At 42.5% G+C, this 24558-nt stretch overlaps 1 pseudogene; it reads right to left on the reverse strand.

The window, feature by feature from the left end:
* Window positions 1–8006: 8006 nt before the first annotated feature.
* Window positions 8007–24177, reverse strand: LOC135710030 (heterogeneous nuclear ribonucleoprotein L-like; annotated as a pseudogene).
* Window positions 24178–24558: the final 381 nt, after the last annotated feature.

The following is a 24558-nucleotide window of genomic DNA, read 5'->3' on the forward strand; positions in this document are numbered from 1 at the left end:
TTTTTTTTTCGGTTTTATGATGCTTTTGAGTACTTATTCCGCGACTACCCGGGGTAGTTTTAAAGTGTGGCAGGGAGAGGAAGAGGAAGGCTCTTTTGTATTTTAAAAATGTAGCTTTTAAAATGAAAGACTCAGCGTGGTGGATTCAACGGCAGTTAAGGGTTCGTCACACGGGTTGATGTCCGGTCATCTCCATCTGGATGCGCCTGAAAGCGAGAGGAAAGCGAAAGAATGGTTAATTTTCTGTGCGTGGGAGGAATTGCATCGGGAGGGAATTCATAATTAACGGTTTCACTTCTCGTTTCCTTTGTGCGCGGAAATCGCCACCATCATGGGCAAGTGCGAAGATTATTGTTTTGAAACCGGCGAGGGGTCCCTCCCATGGTACTCATTTCGTATGATAGTGATGAGTCATTGTCCAAGCTTTAACACTTTTTTGGCGTTAAATTGCCTAGGGTGGGAAATGGGTGTACGTATTTTACCTAGATTTTTTTTTTTGTTTTGGCTAGGTTGCCTCGGAGGGAAATTGTTTTTGTTTTGGTGGTCTTAAAATGATAATGATCAAATGCAATTTCTTTGGTTTTGGAAACTCATTCGGTGGATTATTAATTCTTCACCTGCTGTTGCTGAAGGAGTGGATTCGTTTAGCCAAGCACTTGATAAATCACGAAACTACCTGTTGATTTTTGCGCAGAATTAGTAGCCCAATTCACGCCATTTTGAACCATAGAGATTGGCGTATGTTGGTGCAATAAGACCACCGAAAAAGCGCGTGGGTTTCGTAGAATATTAGAAAAGATTTTCTGAAATGGAGCTGACAAAATCGGGTCATTGCTGTTTACCGAGATCGAGCAAATAAGTAAAGAAGAGAAGGAAAAGTGGCTCTCGCTTGGGAAGCAGAAATTGATGGATGAGTTAAGAGAACTGCGGGCACGAGATAATCAAGAAGCAAAATTCAATGTACCTCGGCTCCGTAGTGTTTTTTTTAGACATGAACCATGTGTTCATTAGTTTAATTTGCGAAAGTATTCCAATATAAAAAAAACTACAAGGGACAGCCCTATGGGGTTGTACGCAATGGTGACGTAAGACTACGTGGTCTTATATAATAAATCTTATTTGATAACTGCAGCAAGAGCTTATGTTTTGTGTAGGAATAGGAATTTGAGCGGGGCTCTTGCTTGTAGGCAACCTTTCGTTGTGTACTGGAGAACACCACCCCTCTCCACATGGTGATTGAATTAACACCGTTTTGTGAGACCGGAGGGAATTAAATTTTGAAATCTGTGTTTGGGAAATCGCTTTTCGTAGGCAATCGGTGATAATTTTAACTATCAAAGCAACAGTTGCACATTCGTACAATTTTAAACAGTGACATTTTGAAAAATGGTAAAGTCTTAAATTTAACAGATGCGTCGAAATTTATCTGATCGATAGGTGATAAAATTATTTAAATTGGTCCAGAGGCAGCTGAGATATTAGCGTTAAAAATCTTTCATAATTTTGTTACATGTTCCATTTTCGGTTTCACAAAGTATACCCCCATATAGAAATCACAGACGTAGTCCTACGTCAAAACTACAAGGGACAGACCTATGGGGTTGTATGCAATAGTGACGTAGGACTACGTGGTCTTATATAATAAATGTTATTTGTGAACTGCAGCAGGAGATTGTGTTTTGTGTAGGAATAGGAATTTAAGCAGGGTTATCTCTATTTATGCTCTGACTATGATTTCCCTGAAAAGAACCTTTTAATATGAATTTTAGTTGGCACATGTTCAGAAATTTAACTTTTTTGGGAAATCTTGGTAACCCTGAAAAGAGCCGATGGTAGTACAGGCTTAAAGTCTTTGGAAGATGATCGTGACGTGTAGGCAGCTGGATGAGCAAATCGGACCGGACAATCCCATATTCTTCTGTTCAATGATTTGACACTCGCAAGAGTCTCGGCCCGTCTGCTGCTGGAAAGAGGTTTAACTCTCGTTAAACTCCTTCTCAAGTTGGTAAATCTTAACCTTTAGCAGAAAGACGCTTAACGCTTTTTTTCTGCGAATTTATGATCCTGTTTCACGTCATGGTTCTTCTGAGATAAATTAGTACTTTTATTTATTTTCTCTACTGCGCTAAATCAAACGAGTAGAAATAAGAAGGGATGTCTGTTATGCGCTCGAATAATTGGATATTCGATAAACATTTAATCGAATAGCTTGAAAAATCTTTACGATTTATCGTTAATCGAATAATTTGACTTTTATGCATCCCTAGAAAATAGTGTAATTTCATGCAGAATTGCAACCAGCAAGTGTAACCCAAGAACAAAAAGCGGTGCGACGCTACCTTTCCTGACGACGACTGAATTAAGGGGCTTAGAAGTAGAGGCGTGAAAGTCAATTCTCTTCATCGATTTCCTCCTTTGATGACCATCCCTAGTAACAATTTTGGTTTTATGAAGGTTCTGTAGACCATGATTCACACTTGTAGAATGCTTTAAATCCTGGATAAATCTTTCAATGTTACTTGGGATGGCTTCACCAACCTATTTCGCTCTATTTCTGCTATGCTCTTCTATCAGCCAGAACAACATACGTATCAATGAATGTGTTTGCCGTCGAGTTATTAACGAAACAGAAAGTCGATCAAAATCACTTGCACCCCTGCTTCCAAGTTTGGTTACAAGATTACAACTCTGGAGAGCATTTTGTGTGGTCGTTGGGGGCGTGTGGCGAATGCCACTTCGACTTGTTTCGTCTACTAACGTTTGTTAATGATTTCAACGCTTTTGGACAGTGCTTGACACTTACAATTTTTCAATAGTTTCTTGTTCAAAATTAACAGTCGAAAGCAATTCGTAGAAATATTTCTGATCGATTGGTGATAAAATTATTGAAATTGGTCCAGGGGCAGGTGAGTTATGACCGTTCAAAATCTTTCATTATTTCGTTACAGGTTTCATTTTTGACTTTTACAAAGTGTACCCCCCTTTAGAAAACACAGACGAAGTCTTACGTCAAAAATGCAACTGAACCACCATAGTACCTTTTGTAAAGTTGTCGATTATATAGTAATAAGGCCTTGTTACCGTTTTGGTCCCTGTACCCTACTGATTCACTTCGAGCGAGATATATCAGGAGATAGTTAGAGCGATAAATAGGGTATACAGCCTTCCCCTGAAGAACGCGTTACCCACATGCAAAAAATCAGACCGCCTGGTTGAAACCCCGCCAAGAAAAAGCGGTGGGTGCAACTCAGTGGGTAGCGCGTTCTTCGGGGGACGGCTGTACAATATTGTCTTGTTTTTGAATGTAAATATATAACGGCCATATTTAATAATTGTAACCCAGTCACACCATCAACACGTAACGGGAAGGAGAAAGGATGAAGGTGGGCGTTGGAAGCAGGAGAAGGATATGGGCAAGGGGTGGTGGATAAGTGGGAGGGACGTGGAAATAGGCTTAGGTCAAGGGGGAAGCTACTGGGTCAAACTGAAGAGAAGGTTCTCTTCTACTTCGGCCATTGCGCAAGATAGTTCTTACAAATTACAAACCCAATTAACACTTCGAATACGATGCCTCCGAAAAACGTGTAACAGCAAGTTTGCAATAGCATAACTTAGCCATTTCTTAATGAATTTAAAAAAATGTGGTACCTCTAGAATTCCTAGGGTCTGTAGATTATTTTGATTGTAAAAAGATTAAAAATAGGCTCGTCTACTTTATTCAAAAGCGAAAAGAGTCGTTACACGTTTTTTTTTGAAAGAGTGTTTATGGGTTTTGCAAGTAGCCTAAGATCCATTAATTAGATTGATGGGCACAAATGTTCATAATTAGCCAGGATACAGTCATGGTTCCTATATATGGATCATATAGACAACAAAACGGTCCTCCAGAAGATTAGGAACATCCGTAAAATTGATCAATCCACGAAACTAATCATAGAGCTCCGCGGTTTTTTTTCGAAAACATTAGGAACTGTGATGCTCGAAAAAAAAAATTGGGATCATGACATAAACACGGATCCCGATGGCCATGGAAGCGTGCTCAGGAAGATCCGAAACATCTGTCAAAGTAGTCTATCCATGAAACTGATTCTAGAGCTCCGCGGTTTTTTCGAAAACACTTGGAACTGTGATATAAGAAAGAGTTTGGGGTCGTCACATAAAAATCGACCAGGATGGCCATGGGATCATCCTCATAAAGATCCGGAACATCCGTAAAAGTGATTCATCCATGAAACTGATTCTCGAGCTCCACCTAGTAACTGTGATATAAGAAATAATATAGGGTCGTGAAATAAACAGGAACATCCGAAAGATCCTTAAAAGTGGTCCATCGATGAAACTGATCCTAGAGATCCAGGGTTTTTTTTTCAAAAACATTAGTAACTGTGATATAAGAAAGAATTTGTACGAAACATCTGTAAAAGTGGTCCATCCATGAGACTGATCCTAGAGCTCCACAGTTTTTTTTCGAAAACACGTGGAACTGTTATATAAGAAAGAATTTGGGGTCGTGACATAAACATGAACCCGGATGGTTATGGAACCGTCCTTCGAAAGATTCAGAGCATCGGTAAAATTGGTTCATCCATGAAACTGATTCTAGAGCTCAGCAGTTTTTTTTTTTTTAAATCTCTTGGAACTGTGATATAAGAAAGGTCGTTACGTAAACATGGACCTTGATGGGCATGAGACCATCCTCTGGAAGATCTGGAACATCTTTAAAAGTGGTAAATCCATGAAACTAATGCTAGAGCTCCGCAGTTTATTACAAGCAATACTAGGAACTGTGTTAAAAGAATAAATTTGGGGTCGTGACTTAAACATGAACCTGGATGGCCATTGGACCGTCATTCGGAAGATCCGGAACATCCGTAAAAGTGTTTCATACATGAAACATACTTCGAAAACTTCACAGCTCGAAGTGTTCTCGAGAACACAACGAAGTTCTAGAATCAGTATCATCGATGCACCACGTTTACGGATCTTCCGCAAGACGGTTTCATGGTCATCCGGGCTCATGTTTATGTTAGAACCCAAATTAATTCTTATATCACAGTTCCACGTGTTTTCGAAAAAAAAAACCGTGGAACTAATGGATCAGTTTTATGGATTGACCATTTTACGGATGTTCCGGATCTTCCAGACATCGATCCCATGGCCATGCAGGACCCAAAATTCTTATATCACAGTTCCTAATGTTTTTGAAAAAACTGTGGAGCTCTAGGATCAGTTTCATTGGTTGACCTCTTTTCCGGATGTTTCGGACCTACCAGAGGACGGCCCCGTGGCCATTCGGGTCCATGTTTATGTTATGACCCCAAATTCTTTCTTATATCACAGTTCCTAATGCTTTCGAAAAAAAACCACGGATTTCTAGGATCAGTTTCATGGATTGACCATTGTCAAGGATGTTCCAGATCTTCCAGAGGATGTTCGGATGGCCATCCGGGTCCATGTTTATGTTATGACCCTTAATTAATTTATATATGACACTTCCACGTGTTTTCGAAAAAACCGTGGGGCTCTAGGATCAGTTTCATAGATTGAACACTTTTACGGATGATCCGGATCTTCCGGAGGATGTTCGGATGGCCATCCGGGTCCATGTTTATGTCATGAACCCAAATTTTTTTTATATCACAGTTCCTAATGTTTTCGAAAAAACCGCGGAATTCTAGGATCAGGGGTTTATGGATAGACCACTTTTACGGATGTTACGGATCTTTTGAGGACCGTTCCGTTATATCCAGGATCCATATATAGGAATCATGACTATATTCTGGCTAGTTATGAACATTTGTGCCCATTAATCTAATTTATGGATCTTAGGCCACTTGCAAAACCCATAAACACTCCTTTTTAAAAAAAACGTGTAACGACTCTCTTCGATTTTGAATAAAGTAGACGACCCTATTTTTAATCTTTTTACAATCAAAATAATCTACAGACCCTAGGAATTTTAGAAGTACCACAATTTTGAAATTCATTAAGAAATGGCTAAGTTATGCTATTGCAAACTTGCTGTTACACGTTTTTCGGAGGCTTCGTAGTCGGCGTAAAGTATTTTACCCACCGTATTCGGAGTGTTAATAACCCAGTAGCGAAATTCCCAACCCTAATACCACCTCTCATATTCCCCTCAGGCTAAAAAGGCATTACGATCCAGCCACAGTAAAACGTTGGTGGAAAAGTGCGAGGGCAAACGCTATATCGCCAGCACCACCCGTTTAGCAAGCGTTGATCGGCAAGCTACCGATGACCGCTTTAAACCAGCAATGGGAGAACAGCAAGTCCACCGTCGACCAGCCGATCGAGCTCCGGCACGACGTCCGTTGTGCCATACTGCGACAACCGTCGAGCACCGTCATCCTCGAGCACCGACGACGGCAAGACGCCAGAAAGTGAAAACGGAGGAGCGAACGTGTTCGCAAGGAGCGGGATATTGCAGAGATCACCAGTGTTGAACCTGGAGGCCAGAGCGAGTTCCAGCAGTTAGCCCCAAGGTGAGCAGCAAGGACACCAAGGAGAGCTTGGTCTTATGCTAAGCCAGATGTTAACACCGAAATCCAGCAGTAGCACACCCCAAGAAGGATTGCAGCTTGGGAAGACTAAATTGATGGAGGTCGGGAGGAGGATCAATGAACTCTATGGCTTCGTCAAGGATAAGAGCAACGTCCACAAGGCAATAAAGGAAATGGTGACGGGCATCAAATCCGCCATGATTGCTGCTGATGCAGGATGCGCTGAGGACGAGATCCGTGACTGCCGAAAGGGCGCTGAACGAGGCCAAGGAGAAAGCAGCAGCTGAAGCACAGGAGACGCCGAAGGGACCTCGAAATCCACGCTCGGTGAAGAGGAGTTGAAAAAATTCAAGAACGACAAGCAAGACAACAAGGAGGAAGGATGGCGTACCGTCGAGAAGCCGGAGGAGAAGTGGAAAAAACGGAAGGAAAAAGAAGTGAAGAAGAAAGCTGAACAGAAGATGGAGACCTCGTCGGGAGCGAAGAAAGGGCGATGCTCTGATTGTCGAAGCAAAAGACAAAACGTCGTATGCTGCACTCCTCCGGAAGGTTCGAGAGGATCCGGAGTTGAAGGAACTGGGAGAGAACGTGGTGAAAACCAGACGCACCCAGAAAGGCGAGATGCTCTTTGAGCTGAAGAAGGATTCTGCGATCAAGGGCTCAGCCTTCAAGGAGCTCGTCGAAAAGTCTCTTGGCGAAGGGGCGAGCGTAAGAGCTCTGTCCCAGGAGACAGTGGTCGAGTGCAGGGACCTAGACGAGATCACCACAGAAGAAGAGCTAAGAAGTGCGTTGAGAGTGCACTGCGATCTTAGGAGATGTCCCGATGTCAATCCGGATGAGGAAGGCGTACGGCGGCATGCAAACGGCGGTGGTACAAGGGGTAAGTCACTCAGCACAGTATGCCGAAAGTTGATTCGGCACAGCTTGGGCACATCCATCGACACACCTTCGGCACAATCTCGAAGGCATTGGATTGCTTATCAAATAAAATGGGAGCACTGCTGGACAGCTGTCATTGAAGTTTGAGCTTCAGCTCTTTCAGCTACTTCGCAAATGGAGTGTACTACGAACCGGAATGTATGAACAATTTGGATGGATTGGATCATGCAGGGGTGGCGGTTGGATACGAAAAACTCAAAAGAGAAGATTACTGGCTTTTTCCTTACCACCGATTCGAAGTATGTAAATTTGAAGTAAGATTGCTGTTTAAATTAGAATTAAGTAAACGAGTAGTTTTATTTTCGGATATGTGTCATCTTATACCAGATGAAATAAATGGTTTTAAATTGTTGTAAAATAAAATAAAAATTGCAAGTTAATAAGGTTGAGTGGATGCAATAAAAATTCCGTGTGATTGTGCCGTGAAAAATAGTTCGGTATTGTTCTAGTGAGTTTTGTTTGGTAGACGACCAATTGACCAAGTGCTGTTGATTTGCTGCTCAAAAGTAGGGTCGTTACAAGGCCGAACTACTTTTCACGGCACAATCACACGGAATTGTTATTGCTTCCACTCAACCTAATTAACTTACAACACACTCGAATTATCCCGGAACTCCAACCCGATGGCAAAACTGAACGTCTTCTTGGATCCTCCTTCTTGGCATAATCCATTCCGACGTCGAAAACCTCCGAGAGCTTCTTGCCCGGAATCATCACCTTCAGCAGTTCCTCTTCCAGATTGAGCAGAAAGGTGTAGTGCTTCTGAATCGTTTCCATAGGATTGACCAGCAACGTTCGGACGACATTGGAGCAGTAGGGCTTGTAACGCGCATCCAGAGCACAGATGATCGATCCGAAGTGCAGATAGTTCTTGTCGCTGAATGTACTGAACTTCAAGGTGTAATGGCACATGTCCAACTAGTTGGTATCGGAGAATACGTCACCAGGTAGACCTTTTTGATGGTGATAACATCGGAGTCCTCCTTAGAGCACATGATGTACCCGATGGGGACGCTGATGTCCACCGTGTCCTTGACGAAGGCTCACCACGATTCACATAATTCACCCGGGAAGTTCTCCTTGGAGAAGACGCCCAACGTTTTGCCACCTTCAGCAGCTTTTCAAAATTGGCCTTGTCTTTGACATTCTTATCCGAAACCAGCAACTTAACCGACGGAATGCCCTCCCCACCGTCCTTCTCGTTCTGCTTCAACAAGTAGATCTTCTTACTGGTCAGGGAAAAGATGGAGTTGCGCGGTGGATTTGCTGTAATGGTTTCCTCGTCTACGCTGACCGCCGTCAGAATGCAATCCGCCTTCTGCAACGAATCATCATGGAAAACTCTGGTTCCTTCCAGTTTGCGTAGGGGCGTTTTATTCCTCGGTAGAAGGAATCCTTATCGAGCACAATAATCGACATTTTCGGGGCCGATGTGAATGCAAACCAAACATTCAAGCTGTCAAAAATACCGGGTTGCCAAAGATACCGTATTTAAAAAAAAAAAAAACGCAGCTTGCTCTATGACCGGCATTGCCGAAAAAATCGGCACACCTGCGGGACACTTGCGGCACACTGAGAAAAATGTTGACTCAAGATTGGTGTGCGGAGTGACCTACCCCTTGCGGTGATACGGCTTTCGACAGGTGCAGCAAACAAGCTGTTGGAGACGGGCAAGGTCAAGGTTGGGTGGTCAGTATGCTCGCTGAAAGCCACTCCTCGGGTTACCAAGCAACTGGAGCGATGCTCCAAGTGCATGGGTTTCGGTCATCAGGTGAGGAACTGCAATGGTGCTGACAGATCTGATCTGTGCAGGAAATGTGGGGAAAAAGGTCGCATTGCAAGAGGCTGCACGAAGCAAGTGAGGTGCATGCTTTGCAGAAAAGAGGACGGTAACGATCATACGACGGGAGGCTTCAAATGCCTAGCATTCAAAAAGACGATGCCTAACAACTGTTGTGGCATTTGACAACAGAAGCAAAGTGCGACGTTGCAATCATTGTGGTACCGTATCGAGTCCCTCCCGATAACGGTAACTGGGTGGCGGATAGAGCTGAGATGGCTGCTATACAAGTTATGGGCAGATACCCCACTCAAACAGTGGTTGCGAGCTCATACGAAGGTTTCGTGATCGCCAAGATCAACGATGGAGCAGTTCCATGAGATGTTGCATGGACTTACCGAGGAGCTGATCGAACGACGACCAGTAGTCATCGGAGGAGACTTCAATGCTTGGGCAGTGGAGTGGGGAAGCAGATGTTCCAATGCAAGAGGACACAGTCTGCAAAAGTTATGCTGGCCAACGAAGGCACCAGCAGCACTTTTCGCAGAGATGGCCGGGAATCCATTATCAACGTTATCTTCTGCAGTCCGTCACTGGTGGCTAACATGGATTGGATAGTATGCGAAGCATATACCCATAGCGATCATCAGGCGATCCGATATGGCATCGGCCAACGGAATACTGTGGTAGTACGAAGGACGAGAACTTGTGACCGGAAGTGGAAGACGAAGGCTTTCGACAAGGATCTTTTCGTTGAGGCACTTCGTGTGGATAGGAGCCCCGTGTTTCTGAACGCGGACGAGCTGACAGAAACGTTAATGAGAGCATGAAACACAACCATGCCGAGGAAACTGGAACCAAATAACAGACGGCGTCCAGTGTATCTGTTGGAACGAGGCACTTAGCACCCTCCGCGCAAGTTGTCTCAGAGCCAGAAGACGTGTTCAGAGAGCAAGAACAGAAGCAGGCAGAGAGGAACGAAGAGGAGTGTTTCGAGCGGTCAGGGTCGCACTTAAACGAGAGATAAAGCAGAGCAAGTCAAACATGCGTTGAATTACTTTCGCTTTAACAAAAATTCATACGAATAAGTAAAAGTGACTCACAACTGAGTAAAAGTTATTCACTCTTTGAGTTAGTTTCGATTGTCAAACTTTCTACGTTTCGCTTACTTAAGCATTTGGATTATCATTCTATGTCCCTCATTTTTTTTTGTATTTAACTGATATAGGTGAATGAATAGAAAAAAAAAATGCTACGATGTCCACGCTGCAGCAAACAAGTTCGAAGTTGACCCGTCCAACGTGCATTCGGAATGATTATTCGGCTTTGGCTTGTGTTGTTAGGGACCTACTTTCTGATGGCTGTGTTAGGGGTGAGCATCTTGCGGTCGAAGAAAATGCATTGGAAATTTGAATGTTTCCATATATCTTAATTTTCAGCTATTTAAATATTTTACATTTACATCACACAAATCTTATGAAACTGCTTAATTGATCGACATACAAATCATCAAAATTCAGTGATTATTGGTCAAGTTATTAGCATTTAAAGTCTGACCAATTTTCGTTGCATTTCCCTTCCCGAAAGACGTCGTCCTACGTCAAAAGCACCAAGTTGAGAGTTGTGCAGTTATATCCACAACGTGACTTCTTCTTCAAAAACACCATTTATCCTAATGGTCATCCAGCCTAATGATCTCCAGTCTAATGACCCAGCATTGTGTCAGCTGATGGCACGGTTTGGTTTTGCTGTGATTATTTTTTCTGCAATGCGAATTGAGATAACCGTTTTTAATCTTTACATGCATAAATTCAACCGTTTGTTTTCACCTCACATCGCAAACAACCCCACGATTTTCGATCGTATTTAAATCAGTTGCTTCTCTTTAAATCTAATCCAATTCCCACATCTGCGGGTAAAACAAATTATCTACAACACTGCAATCGATCCGCGATCAATTTTCGAAGAAAAAATGGGTCAAACTATCATAAACAAAACGCAGTTTGTAAAAAAAACGAAAAGAACACCTCTTGGTCTATTCAATCCCCAAATCGAGTCGAGGCGTGTTAAACAATCCCCAAATCGAAAGTGGAAGTAAGTATCGTATCGTTAGATACAACGGAAACCGCCCAGAATCAGATCCGAACCCCCTACTAGAAATCGATCAATATCCGCCGACAGCCTGGTGGGGTTTGATTGGATTGCAACGGGTTCTTTTTTTTTTTTTTGCTCTCCATTAGACAACTCCCATGCTCGCACGCAGAAAGTTTTCGGGGAAATAGTTTCGACAGGTGTTAATGATCATTTCTCTCCCCCCTCTGTCTATCTATCTGTTTCACTTATGACTTACCATCAAGTGGCTATCTGGCTACCACATACGGTGGTGGTACAATATGGAGTTCATCATAATTCCGATGAATTATGAACCGTAATTCTTGGCATGTCTGAGAGACTGGAGCGGGGTCCAGTTCCCCCGAGAGAGGGCAGTGCATCGTCATCGCGAGCCTCTGAACTTGACTCCATCGCACGAAACTGGGTCACTATCTCATCTGCTTGATGGTTCGCAGAAAACTCATTACATCTTCGCGTTGGCTGGTTGACTGGGACTGAGAGCCTTCCTAAGCCCTTGAGCGTCGCATTGTCATATCATAAATTTCCAGCATTTTTCTCCTCCCCATCAACCTTTTTGAACTTGAGGCAAAAAGTCCCATAGCGATCAAGCGACAAGGCGACCCTGGCGGCCAAGCCGGGGAGCGGAGGGGCGACGTGGTGTGTTAAAATTTTAATGATCTTATCCCGTGCACATCGCTTTGCGGGCGAGCTATTAAAGCACGGAGAGAAAACCATCACCATGGAGATCCAAGCACGTCTTTGTAGGTAAATAACACAACAGTAGTAGGCACACAGCGGGCGTTGGGATTGGCAAGCTAAAAGCGCAAGTATTGTGGATCATCTCCGGGGAGGCCGCGCCGATTCCTAGATTTTGTTTTGTTTTCTCTCGTCGGCACGGTCGGCACTACTGTTTTCGTCAGTTGTTTGACGAGCGGGGGAAAAGTGTTTGCAGGCACACACGCTCAAAAAATCTAACGGAGAAATTATGCTGAATTTGGAGCGCGAGTAATTGTGATTTTGTTTTAGAGACTCAGGCGTACTGATTGAATGAAGACTTTTGAAACATGACCAATTGGGTGGATCAAGCTTGTATGGTGGATCGCATCACCCTACTCCCTACTGCTCGTTCGAATTTTATTTAGGTTCTCATAAATTGTGCCAAATTTTAACAAATTTAGTTGCAATCTGGATTTGCCGGAGAACATTAAAGTCAAAAATTCATGGCTTACTAAATATTCCATTCACAGTGAGCGCTCACGAATCGTAAAATTTGGGACTCCTTAAACGATTTTACCACCCGAGACACAGTTGTATGGGTGATTCCCAGTTGTCTTCCGATCCATCTCATGGTCGCAGACAGATTTTCCATGACGGCGCGCAAAATTCTCCGGTGATTTTCTTTTTGTTTCGATGACATCTCAATAACCACTGAACCGATTGTTATGAAATTTTACACATGTAAACAATTCACTCCAAACTAGTTATACCCAGATTTTCATCAATTTTTACCCACGGATAAAAAAGTTACACACGGATAAAAATGGTGCATTTTTTTCGAGTACAAGCCTTAGTAAGAAGGGTCTGATCTCACCATAGGTGGACTAATCTGGGATTTTTTTTTAACAATCCTTAATATATAAGAAATCAAGATATCGCGACAAAAGAAAATGTTCTGATCTGGTTTTTTACTCTACGGACAAAAGTATATCACTTTGCCATTTTTTCCAACACTGAAAAATATTAAAAGGATGTTACTTTTTTCGTGCTGACTGGATTATAGTAAAATCCAAGGGGTAATCAACTGTGCCGAAACACAGCATGGCACACAGCTATAACAGACACACTGTAATATAACACAGCAACACTGCTGCCAATCATTGTTGTGGTTACTATTTTGTTTACGCCAAACAGAAAACAACAGCATTGAAAAAAAATCCCTTGCTAAGTGGACTCCCGCTAGGACCCAACGGATTAAAGCATGGCGAGACTTGGTGGAGATTCACGGTTGTTTTGAAAAAAACTGATTATATTGTGGCAACATCAATAACAAATTTTGACACATGCACACTGCGCAGGCGCAGAAAAAGTTCAGTGTTGCCACTAGCTTTGAATATCAGATTTTTTTTACTATAGGTGCCAATGACTGTGCCCAGGTGTGCCAAAGCTTGTTTTTGGCACACTGTGCAAGGCTCGCCATGGATTTTCCTAAATCACACCACCGGACGCTGCTACCACGGTCGTGTGCTCCCCGCACCGTTCATCGTCTTGGACGAGGAGAAGCACAGCTTTATAATGAAAGGTAATTTTGTGCCTTTGTGATGGATCGCGCTGTAGTTGCACTTCATGAAGGCGTTCACCACCAGGGCTTGGGAACTCGATCAACCCGGAGAAGGAACGTTCTGATTCCAGCGGGAACATTCGCACTTGCGATGGGTGGCAGTCCTTGGTTGTGAATGCAGTCAGCAGCAGATCCTCGGACATACCGGGTGGGGTATTGAAGAAGTGGAGAATCCCGCTCGGTGGCTGAATGCGATTTTTGCTGGCCTGGATCAACGATGTGTCGCGATTGTTCTTGGAGGCGCTGTAGTCCTTGAAGCTGATCGAATTGTCCGGCAGGGTGTAGGGGTTGGTGGACTTCAATCTGAATTTTGTTCAAGTGATGGATGGCGTCTCCCATCTGGACCATGGCGGTACCACTACTTGACTAGCCTATTGGTCCCAAGCAAATCGAATAACGTACCCCATTGTAGTCAAAATTCTAGTACTACAAAATGTTTGTTTCGATTCGCTATGAAAGTTTGACAGATAAAATGAGGGGTTAGTGGATTTTCCTATGTTTCGAGGGGTGAATCGATTAGCTTGGGACCGAAGAGAGTACCAGAGCTGAGCCAAAAAGTTGAACACGCTATTTTGGGACCTTCTAGTCTTAGAGTTACCTCTATGGCGGTACCCTCTTTGGTCTTCAGGAATTTTATCCTGACATAATTTCCGTACAGGCAGAACAGATTGAACAGCTTATCGGTATTGGCTGTATTGTTATCGAGTCCGTAGACCATCATCACTGCGCCATGTTGCTGTGCCGGTTGAATGAAGTTGGCTGGTCCGTTTCGGGTCAGCAGTGCGTCCTTCATCAGTTTGACGTGTGTGTGTGCAAATCCGTTTCCTCCGCCGGATCCCAGAAGGGCTGGTCTAAGACCATGGTTGACTAATGATTGGCGATCGTTATACGGGGTCGGCCTTCCACCGAAGATGATAGGATCATGTAGCAACGGGGCTCGCCCGTTGCAGGCATCCTTGGCTACTTCCAATGTGTAGTCCCAAGTGGAGTCCGTGTCGTTTTAGTAAACATTGCATTTTTCTGGCTTGGCACAGTCGATCTTCAGTGTGCAGCAACCGGAATAGATGTCACAGGCGCTCAATACATCGCGGGCTCTGGTGGCGGATTCAATGCTGTCAAACTCAACCATAGCTTGGACTCCATTCTTCTTGAATATTACAATACATTGCACTTGTCCGTTGGGTGAGCAGATGGTGTGCAGAACGTCCACTGTAATAGGATAGACTGGATTGATGATGGTGAACAGCAGTATATGGTTGGATCTGGTTGGTACCTCGTGCTTTCGCCGAGGCTCATCTGTGACGTTGATGTTGTCGTTGTTCCGGCTATTGAGCGAAACCGTCTCGATCATCTCCTGGCAGGGACAGAGGCGCTTGTTGTGATCATTGAAATTGAGCTTTGTTTACTAGCACACACGGGCAAACAAAGAGGAGGGATGGGTTGAGAAAATGTCGCGACACCTGACTATGCTTTACTTATCACTCGGGACAGCCTACGATAATAACCGCTGTTGAAAAACCTGGAACCTTTCCTCACACAACGTAGACACGTACTATTCTATCCACCTTGCGGGTTAGCTATAGAACGACACACCACCAAACTGCGAATTTGGAGCGCTTCAGGAAAATTTTCACTTATGGCTCGATATTCCGAGAATCGAACACTAAATGACCCTAACTAAAACTGTCCGCGGCCTAGGTGAAACTCCACCCGCAAGGTCCACAACTCAGGTTTTGAAAAACAAAACAAAAACAAGAGCTGGTAAAATACCGGGTTGCCAAACAAGGCATTATTCACAAGCAAACAAAAGTCAGCTCAATGACTTCTCGGCACTGCCGGCACAGTCGCGGCACACTGAGAAAAAAATTGGCTTGAAATAAGTGTGAAGAGTGACCACCCCTTGGGAAATATTTAAACACGAAATCAAACTTTTTTGCATACTGGCTCCAGGCTTTCTGGAGGCTCACTCGCGAGTCTGTAATGAGCCGCGCGTCTAATTTTTCTGCGCATTCAAATTCCTACTCACAAATCATTTCACCGAACCTCACAGCTTGTGAGCGAAGGAAGATAAAGTGGGAGTGAGATTTGCTGCCGTTCATTTTCATGTTTTCTTTGACACGCTCTTACTCTCACCCTGGGTGAACTCTGCGCTTCTTGCCTCGAACAAAAAGTTATCTGGAGCCTCGAAAAGCGCACCTCACGTCAAATCACCCTTTCGCTTGAGTTCGATCTCCCTTTCGCTCGGGAAGTTTTTGTTTACTCACTCGGGACGAGGGCTGTCTAAACTCGCAGGGCAAGTGTAATTTAAAGCCTCCAGTGAGTTTGAGGAGTTTTATCAAGCCTGACTGGCTCCTGTCGTTTCGTAAAATGAACTATAAACCATGGCCCACTTAGTGATGGAACAAATCTTTTGCTTATTACAGCACTCCTAGTGGACGTTCTTGGAAGCTTTTGACGTCTGTCGATTGTCAACAATAATAAAAATGATAGTGTATTTTTTCCAGTACATAAAACGCTCTTGTTTTGGAGACTATCACCATTCAAGAGGAGCGTTGAAACAAAATCGTGCGCAGTCACTTGGAAAATCCATCGAGGTCCGCGTCCAAGCTGGCTAAAGTGTTGAATTTTCCTAGAAAAACCGTATGCCGGGTGCTCAAAACGTACAGGGAAACCTTGACGACGAATCGGAAGCCTCAAAGTAAACGCCGGAGTGCCAATCGTCAGCTCCATGGAAAGGTCGTGAGGTCCATCAGAAGCAACCCAGGTATGTCCGATCACGATTTGAGTAAAAAGTATGATGCCGCCCGTAGTATTTACAGTGCAGCAAATTCGCTACCGCAAAGGCTTACAGGCATACCGCACCAGTAGGCAACCGAATCGATCACTCAAGCAGAATACCGTAGCTAGAACCCGTTACAGCCGCAAGGGCAGCTTCCAGGACCAAAATTTTACTAGGCGAAGTCTCGAGGAGGTGTCCCTGGTAGATTCAAATGAGAAAATGACAAGGAGTATTCAACTCTGCACACCTGAATCCATGCCGAGCGATTGAGCTGTGCCGAAATCTGTGCCAATCGCTGTGCCTAACATGCCTTTCAAGGTTTCAATCAAAGTGTGCCTATCAATGTGTCCATATCTCATAAATTTGGCAACCCCGACTTATTTTTATTGTGTTTACATTCTCAATTTCTCTGATCGATCAAGGCAAGCATTCAGCTTCCCTTCATTCTCATTAGAGCGTTTGCGGATCGGGAGGTGGAAGAAGTGGAAGCCATCTTGGTCGATTCTAGTCAAGATCGGTATTCAAATCTGGCCACCCCCTAGAATTAGCTTTTTGTCTTATATGTTTACTCTGCATAACAAACTTGCAAATGTAGCTGAACTCTCGCAGAAGATCCTGCTTTGATCCCTCGTTGTACGCTTCGAGATCGAATTCCCTTGACAGTACACAATATTTAGTCCACAAAGAAGGAGCATATTCTGGAATAAACCCTCCAGTGGGTGACCTTTGGTGAAAGCATATGGGCGAGAATGTGAAGGGGCTCATCGAATTTCATCCTCGACATATAGATGGACTGTGTTTTGCTAGATTTAAAGAGATTCATTATTCATAGAATATTTAAGAATTTTTTTTCAAGCGATCATCAAACTGGTTTGCGTTCTTAAATTTTTGATTGAATCGTTTACCAGTTTTATGTATGACATAAAATCCTCTCACTAGCTTCAATTTTGAGTTAACAAAGTGTTAAACCGAGTAGTCAACCTTAGCAACGACTGGCAAAACGTCAACACTCAACAGTGCTGCCATTTTATATTAAATTGTTTGTGTCCTACTTGTCCTATCGTGCCGAACAGTGTGCCGTACTGTGTTTCGGCACAGTGTGCAGACACATGACAAAAATTCTATGTGGTTTTGAAGATAGTCTCTATCACCGTTTTCTCATCCGATGATAGTGACAGAAGAATCTCTGTAAATATCGCGTGAGATCTTTCATTGAAAATGACATTTGCCAGCCCTGCATTTGAGTGAACGCCGTTTTCAAATCCGTTTATTCCAATCCGAAACACTAATCCAGCCCTTCATTTTTCGGTAATTTAAGTACGGAACTATTTGACAAGAGTGAATAGTTGAAAATTTAGAAAATTTATGCTGAATTTATACAGACTTTGTTCAGTTAACCTTGTTTAATGATAAAGAAAATTTGTCAATTTTATTAACGTTACGGTCATTTCAATTTGTACCGACTTTTTCAGCTGTTTAAACACCCGGTTAAATTTAATTTAATCTAAATTCAAGAACAACGTGTGAAAAGGGCATACAAGTTTTTTGTAAACAAACATTCCTAAGCTCTTTTCTCACCACCCATATGACACCAACGCAAACCATCATCATCACCGGGTAGGGAAAACTTTCCCCTTCCAGATGATGTTGTTGGTTTGCGTGGGAGATCCTTTGTTGGCGAGAAAAAGGCCTACAAAGGTTTGTTTACAAAAAGCTTGTATGCCCTTTTCACATGTGGCTCTTGAATTCAGCGTGTACTACAGTGACCAATTCGTTGGGGTGCTTTTTAGTTGAGGGTTCGCTAATTGGGTAACTTCCAAACTAGAAAGCAGTAATCCCGTCAGGAAATTATGTCAAACTTGACATGCATTTTCATTGTTGTTACTGGGGAATGATCTAGTAAGCCGTTTTACATGAAAAACTACAATTTGATAGTCCAAAATCCGTCCCAACTATCGATTTCGGTATTCGGTAGATGGGATGCGTTTGTTACCAACCAGCGAATGATGACTGTTTTTTCAACTTCAGTTGATCGTAAAATCAATCGGAGCAACTCCATACCTTAAAAAAAAATCATAACATTTTCCTCGCTCAGACAGTTTCCCACACTCTCCTCCAATAGGTCAGGTGGTTTTTGCTCCTTTATCGTAGCACAGTCTGTGAGGTTACGAGGTCATCCGCGTGGAGCAAAAATTTCGCGCAAATTTTAGCCAGCCAGAAAAAATCAATCTCCCTCATCGCCAACAGCGGAAGCTGCTCACAACTAAAATCGGATGAATAATCAAAAGCAAAAAATTGGGCTTTGCTAATGATCAGTGTTTATCGGCAGTTCACTTCCCGGCCCCGGGGTCGACCCACACCTGGCTGCAGTGATTGATTTTTTGTTGTTGTTGTTGCTATTGGTTCCCCTCAGACCACCGTAAGCGAAATGGTTTAGCACGTCTTTGGATCGGCGAGTCGGGATGGGAATCACCTTTGCTCGTTCAACACTTATAAAAAACGTGGGGAAAATTATGCTGCTGAATGGCAACAGCAGCTGCTTTCGTCGGAAGTTTCTCCCGCTCAATTATTTAACGCGGCGAGTTTTCGGTAATTAATACATACCCGGCCCGTCTCACGATAGAAGTTGCATAAAACATGTACCGAAAATGGCTTTCTAGTTTGGGAGCTAAAATCAATCGATCGTGGAAAGGAAAACAAACATTCGAAATCGATGATATCACAGCCTGTGTGTCAAAATTAATACACCATCATTAAGGCGGTGTTTTGATTTGCATAATATCTTGGATGAGGCGAGGAAGCTTTCGCACTTTTGCTTTCGGGGGAGAAAGACTATGCCAATAATTCAAAGTTATGCGAAGGGAAATTTGCAGACAGATGGTCCATGAATGATGATCGAACTTTCGCTAGCTCTTAGGTAAGAGAAATTACCCTAATAAAAGGTGATTGGTATTTTCACGACTTTGTAAACACCTTGCCATTTCCGGTGATTATGATAATCATTTCCAAAGTCCCAGTCCGGAATCCCGTGATGACTTGTTGCTGTAGTGCTAGATCGCAGTCAACGTCCAATTTGCTCCGATTGTCCGCAAAGGCAGAATTCCGATAATGAAGGAGAAGGCGATACATTTTCCACCGTTTACTCCTATCGGTTATCGATTTTTCACGGCTACCGGACAGGTGGGTTGCGGTTTGTCACACTTTATCGCCCACAATCCGGTCCTATCGACCGATTCACGTACGTTGTGCTCCGTTTCGACAAGTTAAAATTAGGTGGCTTTACGCTCAAGGTTAGGAACCTCTCCGGGTGGAAGAATGCGCGAAGAAAAGAGCGGAACCACGTTTGTACATTGTTCGGAATTAGCAACAGGTATGTTTATGAGGAAAGTGAACTTTCCAGAGAATGAAATGAGCGTGACAATGTGGCTGCTTCCTGGTAACGAAGGTACTGTTAGGTATGCGGACTGATCTTGTGTGAACAGAGTCGTTAACATTTCATGGCAAATTTTCGGAAGGGCATTGACTTCTGATGGTAACCAGCATGCGTTGGATGGGTTCTGGAGAAACATTCTATTTGGTTTATTAGGAATGCCTTGTTGTTTGGAAGTATGTTTAAATTGAACATTTACCCGGAAAATTGGAAACCGATCGTTATCCATACCGTCAAATAATGCGTGGTTTTCATGCATCAATTGATGGAAGGTGGACTGGGGTGATTACATTGGCATAACTAAGGAAAAATCCCAGAGGAGGCTAAATTTATTTTTCGATCCTCTCAATTAGAAAATTAGTTAACAATTTGCATGTGTATGGAAAATGAGTAATTGTACTAACAATTCTAGAAGAGGCTACACAACCTGGAAGGATTTAACTTCGCTTGGAATTATTATCGCAATTATCTTTGAATTTTTCAGGAGCTCTCTGTAGTTCTAATACATAATTTCTTGGAATTGTGGTCATAAATCTCTGAGAATTATTATTTAAATTCGCCACAGAGTTCCTTTTAAATTTTGCTCAGAGTTTCCTTTGTGATACTCTTGGGCTTATCCCAAGGGATAGGTCACTCAGCACAGTGTGCCAAAAACAACAGTGGGGCACACCATGACTCACTCATTGGCACTGTTTGGCAACCAAGGTACATATTTTTTCTGATCTCTAAAGTTACTGGCATCACTGCATTATTTCTGGGCATGTTACAGTTACAATCAAAATTTGATTGTCGACACAAACAATTTGCGGTATCCGCAACAAATAATTTCGCTGGAGCCTCCAACTCACCTTTACTGCTATGCTATGGGTGGATTTAATATGAATCTTTGAAAGCCAACACAGGAGTGCAGAAACTGCCACAGAATTAGGAAGTTTATGCACTTCTGTATTGACTTTCAGATGTTTCACGGATTTTGAAGCAAAAACATTCACTGTTATTGCCGTTCACTGGAGCAGATATTTGCATCTACGTAGCACTTCTACGGATTGATTTCGTACGGTTAGCAGGGGACGATTTTGGGACAATTGAACAGAGACGAATTGATTTCCTGCGTCATCCATTCCGCCTCCAGTGGCTCCTGGTCCACTGATCCGAGTTTTGGGATTCTTCTCAACGTCCACGAATGGGTTCTTGAAGAACAACAACACGTACAATGTCACACAGAGAGCCCACATTTCCAGTTCTGGGCAGGAGTAGTGGTTGCCTACCAACACTTCGGGACGGCAGTACTCGGTTGAAAAAAGTTGTCCTTCCTGTACGAACGTCGCCGATCCGAAGTCAATTAGCTTGATATGGAAATGGTGATCGATGATAACGTCCTCATCTTTGATGTCCCGGTGCAGAATGTTCAATGAGTGCATTCCCAATGTTTCTCACCAGCGTATAATGTTTGCTGCACTCTCCTCGGATCAAATACAAATCACACTGTGACACATGGGAGACGAAACTGGGACGATCTGAGTGGGCTGCCCATTATGCTGTTCTGGCGTTGACGCGACCATTGTCTTCGACAGCTCGTACGGTTTAATATAAAAAAAAATGAATTGTCAAAATACCGGGTTGCCAAACATACAATTATTCACATACAAAAATCGGTCCGATGACATGTCACTATCGGCACAGCGCGGCACACTTGAGGCACACTGAGAAAAATGATTGCGCAAAATAAGTGTGTAGAGTGACAACCCCTTGACTTATCCTTATAATCCCAATGGAATTTTCGTTATAATTACCATGTACTTGGAATCATCCGAAAAATTCACCTGAAGTTCCCCTCCCAAAGCCCATGGAATTATTTTCAGAACCACCCTAAAAATTCTCCGTGGAATTTCTTAAGAAGGCTTTCCAGAATAACCTAGAGGTACCTAGTTGCAAAGCAGAAATAAATACGCCTCTTTGGCTTGTCGCTGTGCGCGCAAACCAAATTCTTAACCCCCATAATGCGTGTAGCGGCCTCATAGTCTAGTCAGTAAAGGCACGGTATTACCAAGCCGAAGGCGGCAGTTCGATTCCCGGTCCAGTCGAGGAAATCTTTCGGGTTGGAAATTTTCTCGACTTCCCTGGGCATAGAGTATCATCAACAATCAATACGAAACTATCGATTTTAAATTGGCTCACTACTTGACTAGCCTATTGGTCCCAAGCAAATCGATTAACGTACCCCATTCTAGGTGAAATTCTAGTACTACACAACGTTTGTTTTGATTCACTATGAAAGTTTGACAGATAAAATAATGGGGTTAGTGGATTTTCCTTTGTTTCGAGGGGTGAATCGATTAGCTTGGGACCGAAGATAGTACCAGAGCTCAGCCAAAAAGTTGAGCACGTTTCTTCGGGACCTACAAGTCTTAGAGTTACCTCTATGGTATCATTGTGCACACACAATATACAAATTCATGCATTGGTATTGGCATCGAAAGCTCTCAATTAATAACTGTGGAAGTGCATTTAGCACACTAAGCTGAGAGCACGCAATAAGCTAATATGCACGAAGCAATAAGCTTGAAATGCGAATAAGAAAAAGAAGATAATGCGTGCAAGTCCAATGACTGTAACGTCTCATGAAACAAGAAATAGATAAACTTACTCAGAATTCGTTTAACTGTAGAGCAGAGAAAAGTCCGTCAGGAAGCTTTTGAAATTCAGCAGGCCTAATAAAAGGTTGAACACGAAAAAATCCGGACACATTAAAAACGCGCCATTAAGGCATTTTTTGAGTGAAATTTTTCAAAATTTCACTGAATTAAGCTAAAAGTGTAGGGGACAACGGGGTAAGACGACGGTTATTGATACAATCATCCGTTGAAAAAAAAAATAATGATGCAGAGTTCTTTGCTATGGTATAGTTTGTGTTGTAAACCACATTCTAGCTTGATAACAAGTGAAACGTCAAAATAAACAACAAAGACAAACATTGCGCATGACGGCGGCTTGCATTTGCTTATTTTTTTTTACGGAATTTATTGCTTTAGAGCTATAATATAATTTATCCTGTAACAGTAACGTTACTATAATGTACTTGTGAAAAATATATAGTTTTCATTAAATTATGAAAAATTACACAAGCTGTTACAGTCGGGTAAACAGGAACACCTTTTGTTGTTTGAAACTGAATGCGAAAATAGCAATATTTCGTTTCTGAAATATATCAGATGATCAAGGCAATCCGAGCAAAGTCGGTTAACAAAAATGAAAGCAAATCGATATTAAAGTGTGCAGTTCCTATCATAATGAAAACTCATTTTGATTTCAAATGTTGCGACATAAGTCTGATATCATATTGTGCTTTCATTATGCAGTCAAGACTTGTTAAATGAAAGCAACTTAACTTGAAGTTCTGCTGTTTACGTATTGTTTAAAATTTAATTGAAATTCATCGGTCGTTGAACTAATGATTATTGTTTATTTGATTTGTTTAACACATTTTAGGTCATTCGTGACTTGCCTGGGGTGAGATTGAAGCCCAAGTCTTTCAGCTTGAGAAACATGAATGGTAACCATTTACTCCAGGCCCGTATTCAGTTGAACATTATGAATGCAAAATCAGTAATCAAATTGATTTCATTGAAAGTAGCATTAGTTTTCCGTTTGCTTCAATAGTGTAAAATTTTGCTCTCATTTTTGCTGTGTTAACTGTTAAGTCAACCAAAATGAGATCAACTGGAGCCATCAAAATAAGTTACATCATAACAGCAAATTTTGATTTCAATTTGATCTCCAGCTTTGCTCGGGAATCCTGATGGTGATAGTGCACAAGTAAATAAGGAATTCCTTCACTGCGCAGCGCTAGCGCACATTTGAAATTTCTGTTTCTATAAGCTATATCTTGAAATCCTCACCATCTAAGAAGTCCACAGGAAGAACAGTGTCACGTAGTAAGATAAATCTGAAATAACTAACCCTCAAATTTGAAGACATTGATCACCTGAACAACTTTCCCGAAGACGGAAATATTCAAATTAGTAAAGATCTCAAGATATATTTTATAAAGGAAATTGACTTGCACCTTAGCGCCGCATAGTGAGAAAATCATGTACTAACGTTTTCTATCTGCCTTGATCTAATGTGCAATTTTGCCGAAGACAGTAACCATTTATATGACCAGGATCACGATATATTCCATGTGGCCGTCTTATTTCTAGAGGTGGCCAACCTTAGAGCAACCGTACCAGTCGTTGCCATTTGCGTTACTATTTTACTTACGCACAGCGTTTCCATTTTGGCTTAATCAATCCTCTCCACACCGGTTGTTGCTACCAGAGTCATAATTGAAGTTACCGTTATCCACACCGGCCAGAACGAAATACTTGAAATCAAGCTTGCAAATGCTCATTACAGCTAAAATGCTATTTTTCGGACTTATGAAGCTATGAAATGCTTTAATGATAATTCTTATTTATAAGATGCAATTAGAGCAGGTAAAGTGTGTGTATGACTCATAAAACCTGTCAATTTAGCTTTTAGAGGGTCACAATAGCGATTAGTTGTAACGATGAGCAACGTGATGAGCGAGCAATCACTGATCATACCATCGCTAGCTGTGACCTTCTGAAAGTAAAATTGACAATTTTTTTATGTCATACCCAAACTTTGCCACCT

The sequence above is a fragment of the Ochlerotatus camptorhynchus genome, unplaced genomic scaffold (genome assembly GCF_037179485.1).
Source record: "Ochlerotatus camptorhynchus isolate MF236.1 unplaced genomic scaffold, CSIRO-AGI_Acam_v1.1 ptg000370l, whole genome shotgun sequence".
Taxonomy (NCBI): Eukaryota; Metazoa; Arthropoda; class Insecta; order Diptera; family Culicidae; genus Ochlerotatus; species Ochlerotatus camptorhynchus.